The following is a 10073-nucleotide window of genomic DNA, read 5'->3' as shown; positions in this document are numbered from 1 at the left end:
GCGACATCAGCCTGTCGTCCAGCGGATAGGCAACGCGCCGCACACGGACGCATGGCCGGGACGAGGGTGGCCTACCTCGCAGGCGCCCCGCGGAGCGCGCTCCAGCCCACCGACTCAGTGCGCCAGACGACCGGTTTTAGTCGCTAAACGGGACTCTCGGACCGAGCGTGCGATCCCCACCAATGGATTCCTCGTTCGGAGAGCAATCCATTGGTGTGGATCACACGGGTCACACGTTCGGTTCGAGTGGATCACACAGGTCACACGTTCGGTTCGAGTCCCATTTAGCGACTGGGGTTTTGGCCGCCTCCACCGGTCATCTCGTCCACACTGTGCGACTCCGCGCAGAGCTGCGTCGTTGTGCCGTCTCTCCCGCCGTGGCGGCGTGCGTCGCGAAGTGCGAGAGGGAGGCTGCTGGCCGCGTGCTTTACGGCGAGGCGGTCCGTCCGTCCGTCCGTCCGCCTGGACCGCCGGCCGCAGTAATCCCGAGATTAGCCGACAGCCTTTCGCGGCGCGGAGGCCCCCCCCCCCTGCTACCCCCGCGGGACAACCTGGGGCCCGGAGCGTGGCCGGCGGCCAAAGTTTCCACCGCGCTACTCAAAGGGCTCTAATTAATTGATAGCCAACCAACGTACGCGTCATCGTGCTCGGCAAGTCGATTCATCGACTTGGACGGACGTGACGTGCCGACGGGCCGACGTGCCCGTCACCGCTCGCTGGGGCGTCCCCGCGAGTGCGCACCGCCGCGGCCACGCGCAGTGGGCCAGACGACCGGGGGAGAAGGCCAAAACTCCAGACGCGTTTCGAGCTCCACAGTCGCTGAATGGGACTCGAACCGAACGTATGACCCCACCGATGGATTCCTCGCTCGGAGAGCAACCCACTGGTCTGGTCACTCGTTCTGCCCGAGTCCTGTTTAATGACTCTGGAGCTCAAAACGCGTCTAGAGTCTTAGCCGCCTCCACCAGTCTCCTGGTCCACTGTGGCTCTCCCCTTCTCTCTCGACCTCATTGACAGTCCGCGAGGAGCGACAAGGACACAGCGTTACGTAAGGCGCCTGCCCGCCTGCCCCTCCCGCGAGCTGAAACATCATTTCGAGGGAGCGCGCAGACGCTCTTCACGCGCACCCTCGCACTCATGGGGCGTCCGGCGCGCGTGCGAGAGAGAGAGAGAGAGAGAGAGAGAGAGAGAGAGAGAGAGAGAGAGACGGGTGCATACGAGGGGACTGGCCTCCTAATGTGTCACACACCCTATGCCGCCGGCTGGCTGGCTGGCCGGGCCCCATGTGGTCACTAGAAAAATCGAAAGGGAAAGTCGCCGCAGACGGGAGGGGCATTGGCATTCCGCGCCGAGTGCGAATCTCAGTGCCCGCGTCGTCTGCTCGCCCTGCTCCCGGCACTGCTTGCAGACGACGCCACGGCTTGGCAAACGGCGCCGGCGGCGGCGTGGCCGTGGCATGGCGCACGAGCGACAACAACGCACGATCGCAAGGAAGGGGAGGGGGATGGGGGCGGGGAGGGGGGTTGGCAGGGCCGACTGGCCGGAGGAGGGGAGACTAGATATCAAGAGGAACAGGCCACTGTAAAAAAAATTGGAAAATCTCGGAAAGTGCGCTTTAAAAACTCCGTTGGGAATTTCCAAAAGCAGCTTTAAAAAAAAAAAAAACAAGGAAATTATTTATTTTCTACGCAAAATCTGCCGGAAGCTCTAAACATGGGTCGTTTTGTGGAATGTTCCGGACATCAGATGCAAATTGTTTTCATTTTGTTTCAAGTGTTGTCCGAGAATTGCCAAAAAAAAAATTTTCAACAGTGGAGACGGTGGCGCAGCGCAACCGCGAAAAGGAACAAGGGGAACGGGGAGAGGAGGGGGTCTCAATGAATGCAGAGGGGCAGAAAGGGCAAGAAGAGCATGCCGAAAGGGAGTTCTGCTTCGGCCATGCTCACCGGTCGCGCAGCTGTCTCCACCGGGCTTCACAAGACGCTCCCCCTCCCCCCCCCTCTCTCTCTCTCTCTTCTTTCTCTCTCTCTCTCTCTCTCTCTCTCTCTCTCTCCTCTCTCTCTCTCCCTTTCTCTCCGGGTGTCTCGACCCCGTTCCGATCGCCCTTCGGCGGTGTGCGGTGGGACCTGCCCTGTGAGGTGGTGGGGGGAGGGGGAGGGGACACCCATAAATCAGCGAGGCGGAGGCTGAGAGAAGAGGCTGCCGTGCGGCCCAGTCATAACACGGCCAGGGCGCGGCGGGGCGCGGCCAGGCGCGGCCGGCACTCTCGCACTCATGGGGCCTCCCGTGTAGGTGCGAGAGAGACAGAGCGACGAAAACGACTCTCTCAGTCTGCAGGCATAAGACTAGATGCACCTCAGCGGCTCAGCGCCGCCGGGACAGGCGCCGGGGTCGAACCAATCCACTCGTCTGCATAGACCAAAACTGCGGTTTTTTGCTTTTTTTGTTGTTTTTTTGGGGGGAGGGATAAAATTCACAGGGTGGATAAAGATGACGGGGTTTACATGATTCAAACACTTGACCCCCGTGCCTCTGTGTCTTTCGCAGTGCTGTCCGCGCTCGCTGGAAGACCCTGGCAGGCGCGGCGGGCGCGGCAGACTTCCTGTTTGGGCGGGAAGGAGGATGGGTCATAAACTTTTTGCCTACTTTGAGCAGTGCGCATCCCCGGTTGCCTCGTCCCAGGCCCGCACGGCCCGCACGGCCCGCACGGCCCGCGTCCCGGAAGGCCGGAACGGGGTGTGCCCCTTGCTTCCCACACCACTGCTTCCCCCCCCCCCTCACTCGTCACCGCTTCGCCGCCGTCGCGCCACGTTGCGCCCGACAGAATTTTAAGACGTCTTAAATAAAAGTTTTGAGGGAGGAGCAGGCCGGGCCACCCCGAGGCTCGATTTTCTCTCTCCCCCCCCCTCTCTCTCCTCTCTCTCTCTCTCTCTCTCTCTCTCTCTCTCTCTCTCTCTCTCTCTCTCTCTCGCCTTGCGAGTGAGTGAATCCACGGCGTAAGGCACTACGGCGGCCACCCTCCGACGAAACCCGCACCGTACGGTGCTTTACACTGTAATCATTTTTTGTTGACTTAATTTTAAAATGCCGACTTCGGCTTTCCTACTCGCCGAAAACATAAGGGCGGTAAAATTACCACTTTTGAGGGCGGTAGTATTGCTACGGGCGGGATCCATTTTTTACCGCCTTTCCAAGGGCGGTAAAAAAATTGCCGCCCTTTGAAGGCAGCTTACCACCTTTCACAGTTGTATCGTCTTGAATGTTCCGTTTGGAGGAAACATTTAGGGCGGTACAGCTGTGAAAGGTGGTAAATTTAGCGCCTTTAAAAAGGGTGGTAATTTTTTTACCAAAGGCGGTAAAAAATAGATCCCGCGCGGTAATTTTTTAACCGCCTTTCTAACACCATGAGTACCGCCTTTCCATTTTGGGTGCTCTTTGACACTGGATGCGATAGATCGGTCACATGAGGACGACTACGGGGCAGCCGAGTCGCCCGCCAGTGCCCGCCTCACCTGTTGGCTGCAAACGCTGCAAACCCGACCGAAAGCCGCGGTCTGCACATTTCACTCCGCTGCCTCCCCAGAGCCCCGCGGTGCCCGCAGTGCCCGCACAGCCCGCAGCCTGTCCACGCCGGCCTGTCCGGCCGGACTCCCGTGACGTCACACCTGTTAATCTGGCAGCGTGTCCTCTGTCTCTCTCGCACCCGTGGAGGGAGAGAGAGTGGGCGAGAGAGAGAGGGTCGGAGGGGGAGGGAGAGAGAGAGAGATCACTCTCCCTATGGGAACAGGCTGCTCCCGCACCAGCATCACTTCCCAGTCTCCCTCCCTCTCCCCCATCCCCCGCCACACGACAGCCCGTCCAATTCGCTGCTTGCCGTGCGTTGCCGTGCGTGGCGCGCGCGTCACGGCGGCGCGTGTTCGCGTGACGAATGGGCGAACGGCGTGCTGGTTTCCTCTGGTTGGTTCCTGGTTCCGCGCAGTGTAGTAGTTGGCTCGTGTGGGCCGGACCGTGTAGAGACGGCCATTAGGGTTGGGTGGTATTCGCGAAGGGCGGGGGGGGGGGAGTCAAGCGCGGGAGCCAAGCGGGGTCGAGCGGAGCCAAGCGCATCGGCCGTTACACGGCTTAACATCTCACACACACTCTCTCTCTCACACACACACACGCAGCGGCGCATCGCGGAGTGTGTAGAGGCGCCATTACAACTCTTTCTCGCTGCCCTGCCTCAACCGGGCGGTCAGGGTTGCACGAGGAAGGCGCGGCGGCGAGGTGGAGTGGGTAGCAGAGAGCGGCGCGGGAAGGAGAGAGGAGAGAGAGAGAGAGAGAGAGAGAGAGAGAGAGAGAGAGAGAGAGAGAGAGAGAGAGAGAGAGAGAGAGGGTTGTTCCGGTCGCTAAAGTCCTCCCACCCCCCTAGTGCCAATAGCGGAGCACTGCCCGGAGGCCCTAGGCGCAGGATCCTTAATAGAGACGGGTACACACACACACACACACACACACACACACGCACACACACACGCACACACACACACACACACACACTCACACACACACAAGCAGGCGCAGAGCCTTCCATCCGCAAGCGGCAAGACGCCTGCAGCTGCCCGGATGACTGCTACACCTTGGTAGCGGGGTTCTTTTCCACAGGATTTTCGCGAGCCGCTGGACGTCAGCTGCAGCTTGATCCCTGGCCCTGACTCGTCAATGATGCCTACGCCGTGTGGTCCAGCCCGTAATGGCAATGGTAATGGAGGGTAGGCCCGCCCGTCGAACTCCGGTGCGTGCTGGGTGACCGGGTGGCCTACCTCGCAGGCGCCTGGCGCTGCCGGTGGTGCCGTAGACGGATGGGCAGACAGACGGGCAGGCAGGCGGGCGAAGATGGCAGGAAGAAAGACGAGTCCACGTCCAGATTTGCGGCTTTGCGGCGGACAAAGAAGGAAGTCGAGATATGTATCACGGAGGCGAGTCGAGGCGAGTCGAGGCGAGGGGACGGTCGCGCCCGGCCAGCACGGGCCAGCACACTGAGAGTCGCTCTGTCTCTCTCGCACTCACACGGGACGCCCCGCGAGTGCGAGAGAGACAGAGCGACGGAAACGACTCTCGAATCCGCCGCGCCGCGTCCACCGCGCCAATTCGTCATCCCGCAGCGTCTCGCGGTCCAGAGGCTTACAGTGGCGTGGCACAGCCGGGCACAGCCGGGCTCAGCACAAGCACACCGGTGCCGCGCGAGGAGGCGTGCGTGTGCGAGAGAGACAGAGCGCGCGACAGGCCGCGTCCCGTGGGTGCGAGAGAGACAGAGACAGGGTGCGCGAACCAATTACGGACGCAAGCAGCCGTGGCGCCATGTGCCGCACGGACGGCGGGGCGGGGCGGGGCGGGGCGGGGCAGAGTCGCTCACAATCAGGGACAGCTAAAACGGTCTATAAATATTGGCGTCAGGAAAATTGGGGAAATTCCGCACCGCGGTCCGCGGTCCGAAGGTGGGAGGGGGCGGGGGGTGGGGGTGGCATCAACGCCGTCGCGCCTGGGCTGCAGCCGTGGCGACGCAGCTAGACGCAGCTACGCGGCCAGGGGCAGGACGGGCAGCCACGGGTGGGTTGCATTGAAAATGAGCTTTCTGTTGATCCCTGTCCTGTCCACTCGCGAGATTGCGAGCCGCGTCGCCCCGCGTCGCCCCGCGTCGGCCCACCACCCATCGCTCGTGTTTAGCCAGTCGGCGGACGACGAGCGGCTCTCTCTCTCTCTCTCTCTCTCTCTCTCTCTCTCTCTCTCTCTCTCTCTCTCTCTCTCTCTCTCTCTCTCTCTCTCTCTCTCTCTCTCTCTCTCTCTCTATCTCTCTCTCTCTCTATCTGACACGCCTTGCTTAGCCGGTCTCCAGTCACCTGGCGTCCTTCGAAGGGCCTCCTCCCCCCCCCCTTCCCCCTTTTCCCCAGGCCCTCTCCACAACAGATGTGGCTAAGGGTCGCGGTTCAAGCCCCTTCCCTTACAAATGCCCCCTGCTTTTTTTTTGCCCCTCTCTCTCCCACCTGCCCCTTTTCGTTTGTTTTAGATGTTTTTTCCTGCCCGCCCGGCCACGCCACTTGGCCTCTCCGTGAGCAGCACAAGAAATGCCCGCTGTACACAACGAGGCATGCACACACCTTAGCGCACCGCGCGGGCAGCCCGAGGGGCAGTCCGACCAGCCGAGCGATTCAGAAGAGTCCTTCCGTCGCTCCGTCCCTCTCGCACTCACGGGGCTCTCCGCTTGCTCTCCGCAAGGGCGCGAGAGAGACAGAGCGACGAACCGCCCGGCAGCCCAGAGCCCTCGGGCCATCCAATCGCGCGTACAGAGCAGTGGATTGCACGGGGAATGCTTTGCCATGATTTAACATTGATGCCATCCTAATGAAAATATTTTTCGGGACGCATGTGTTGGTTTCATCAATGCTCATTATTCAGGAACGAATACTAAACTAAATTCGGGCTTTTCGGTACGATGGTACGATTTGTTTCGATGGCTGATGTTGCAATTTGACTGTTGTTTCATTTTAAAAATACTATCCCTTTGCGGAGAGCTCGAGTCTCAGGGTTCTTGAAGAAATGAAGAGTTGAGGCATCGGAGAAAAGAATGACACACTTTCCCGGAATAAACGGAGACAATAGAATCAGCGACTCGGAACAGAAAGAATAGTCAGCCAGCCGTCACGAAGATATTTGTTAATTTGGGACAGCGAACCCAACATTATTGTTCCTCCCAGGGAAGACACCGCAACAAAAAACAACTACAATTTCGTTGAAAGAATTAAATTTACAACATTCTTGGCGGTACGTGTTTGTGTTTCTAGCCCCAAAAATCAATTGCCTGACAAACTCTCTTTCCCGGCCGGAGGCTGAGACGGCAGCCCGGTGCACTCTAAATGTTGTACAGTGAAGATTCTCCATATTATGGTGAAAATGTTCCACATTATGGTGGTGCAGCTGACTTCTAACAAACCATTGAGCGTTCACTGTTCCTTACAGATAATTTGACGAATTTCGTTGTATTATGGAGAAAATCTCCACCATAATGTGTTGGTGCAGCCCTCCGTAAGAAATTTACAGTGTGTGCACGAGGGGCGAAGGTAGGAGTCGTCTGAATGCCACCTTGAGTGAGGTTCCTGTGGCTTCCAGGGATGATGGGGAAGGGGGTGTCAAATCCCCCCCCCCCTTTCCGAATTGGTTAATGGACCATGAGCGGATAGGCAGCCAGCAGACTGATTCCCAGAGTCGCTCTGTCTCTCTCGCACCTGTACGGCACGCCCCACGAGTGCGAGAGAGACGGAGCGACGCGGCGGACGACTCTCGGAATCGGTCTGCCGGCGGAGCCAAGGACGCACCAATTAATTGCACCCCGATATTCCCCACTGTGTACACATGTGGGGCGCCTACCGTCCGCAGTGGGGCGAGAGGGGGGCGCTGGCGTCAGCATGGGCGCTACACCTGTCCCCGGGCGTCTGGCGGCAGTGGCGGCGGCGGCAGTGTTGCCAGTGGCGTGCCAAAGGGCTGCAGACTAAAGACGCGCCTGCCGAGGGACAACGAGGGCCGTCTTCTGCAGGAGTGCCGGCTTCAAACCCAACGGGGAGCGCTTTGTTTTTATTCTCATTTTTATTCGCAAAATGGCCAAAATAATCCTTTTAGTTCTTTTTGAAATGACGAAACTATTTTTTTAGTTCGCAATCCGAAACCTACATGGCATGCGTTGACATTTTGTTTAGTTTGCGTTAGTTTGTCTTGTCGCGACGCATCCATTTTGGTACTGGACAAACCAACCGTCTTGGAAATGAAACAACAAAAGGCATCCTCTTCGCTTTCAACGCGGCGTTTTCACCGTGTGGGTCTTTGCGGGTCGCCCTCGCTGAGTGGCTGCCTCTCGCAGTGCACAGTGTACATGCAGATTGGCCCAGCAGCAGGGCCGGGCCCTTTCATGTTCGGTTCCGTTTGTCCCAGATAGCACTCTATCGCACACCGCGCGCACCGGCACACCGCCGTCATCCATGAGACTCTCTCTGTCTCTCTCGCACCCCCACGGCACGCCCCGAGAGTGTGAGAGGGACAGAGCGACGCACCGTGGGCTGGAGGCGGTCAAAATCCTGGACGCGTTTTGAGCTCCAGAGTCGCTAAACGGGACTCGAACCGAACGTGTGACCCCACCAATGGATTGCTCTCCGAACGAGGAATCCATTAGTGGGGTCACACGTTCGGTTCGAGTCCTGTTTAGCGACTCTGGAGCTCAAAACGCGTCTAGAATTTTGGCCGCCTCCACCGGTCTTCTGGCAAATCCACTGTGCGCTCATCGGCTTCCCCGATTCGCACCACGCTGCCGATGATAATTATTCTCCGGGCATCGCAGTCGCGCGGCGCGCAGCCTGCCGCTTAAACACACATTTACAAACGGCCCGAAATCAGTCTCCGTCGCGACTAACTGATGTCAGCGCGAGACGTGAGCGGCATGGCCGGGCGTGGCCGCCACCCCGAACTCGCCCCACGGCCCTCGAGTGCGAGAGGGACAGCAGCACGAATCAAGGGGCAAACAGACTCAAGGGAAATGGGCTTCGCGCTTCGCGGCTCCATGGATTTGTTCTCCGACGCCACCTCCACTGGCATTTGCATCCGTCTGCATCGCTAACGAGCCACGGCCCGTCTCTCTCGCACTCGCGCGGCGTTCCGGACCGGTGCGAGAGAGACAGAGCGGCGACGCGACTTGAGGTTGCTGAACGCGTCCGACATCCCCACCGCCACCGCACTGCAAGCCCCACAGGGACTATTGGCCGACGGACACTGCGAAAACTCCGAGACAGGCATGCCGGCATGCCGTTCCTCCCGGGCCGCGCACAGTGGGCCAGAAGGCCGGTGGAGCCGGTCAAAGTCCCGGACGCGTTTTGAGCTCGAGAGTCGCTAAATGGGGCTCGATCCGAACGAGGAATCCATTGGTGGGGTCACACGTTCGGTTCGAGTCCTGTTTAGCGACTCTGCAGCTCAAAACACGTCTTGAGTTCCGGCCGCCTCCACCAGTCCCTTGGCCAATCCACTGTGCGGCGTGGTCTCGCGGCGCGCACGTGGACTGCAAGAAACGGCCGGAATGCTCGCGCCGCTCGCGCTCAACTTCATACACGGCAATTAACGGACGTCACCGCAAAAGAAGCGGCGGCGAAAGTCCGTCGAAGTTGGCGGATAACGGAGAGGAATTATTTTCTGAGAGTGTGCGGGCGAGACGGGCGGGCGGAGACCGTGGGGGAGGAAGGCTGGGACGACGCGGGCCTCGGCGCGGGCGGCGCGCGACTCTCTGCGTCGAGGACGTCGAGGACGCCGAGGACGCGGCAGCAGCGCGCCGTGACGCCGCGTGTCTGGGTCAAGACGGAGAGAGAGAGAGAGAGAGAGAGAGAGAGAGAGAGAGAGAGAGAGAGAGAGAGAGAGAGAGAGAGAGAGAGAGAGAGAGAGCGACTGCAGGCCGTCAACGCCGCGTGCGTCCCTCGACGCGCTACGCGACGCCTTGCCCGGCGGTCCCGGTGAAGGGAGAAGGGGGAAGGGGGGAAGGAAGGGGGGGATGAAACGCGGTGTAACGCAGTGTAACGTCCCCTTGAAACGTAATTAATTTGACCGGATAACACGGCCGGCTTGGTCGCGGCGTGGCGGTGCGTGGCGGTGCGTGGCGGCGACCCTAGGGGTTCCACCCGTCCGTCCGTTTCCGCGCCAGCCATTGAAGATTGAACGGTGGGCGTGCGGAAGGGGACGGGCCGACGGGCGTTGGGTTGGCAACCCATCGTCGGCGTGGATGCCTACCTGGCAATCTCGCTCACGCTGCTGGCGCTGCTGCCTGTACTGTGAAAATTTGATCGCGGCGCGACAGTGTCCAGGGAGGCCAAGGAAGGCACCCTTGCCCGGATTTTTCCAATCGGACTTTGATTGCTCTTTCATTGGTGGCTGTCACCTCAGTGTCGCCATTGGTCACCATAGTCGGTTCTGACGAACTGATGCCGAACAACGAACAAGGAAGTGTGTTGGTCGTTCCGGGTTCGTGTACCTGCGGCCCCGGACCTCAGTGGATTTGCCAGAAGACCGGC

This window comes from Thrips palmi, unplaced genomic scaffold (assembly GCF_012932325.1).
Source record: "Thrips palmi isolate BJ-2018 unplaced genomic scaffold, TpBJ-2018v1 HiC_scaffold_10, whole genome shotgun sequence".
In the NCBI taxonomy this organism is placed as follows: Eukaryota; Metazoa; Arthropoda; class Insecta; order Thysanoptera; family Thripidae; genus Thrips; species Thrips palmi.
This window is presented reverse-complemented; position numbering follows the sequence as displayed.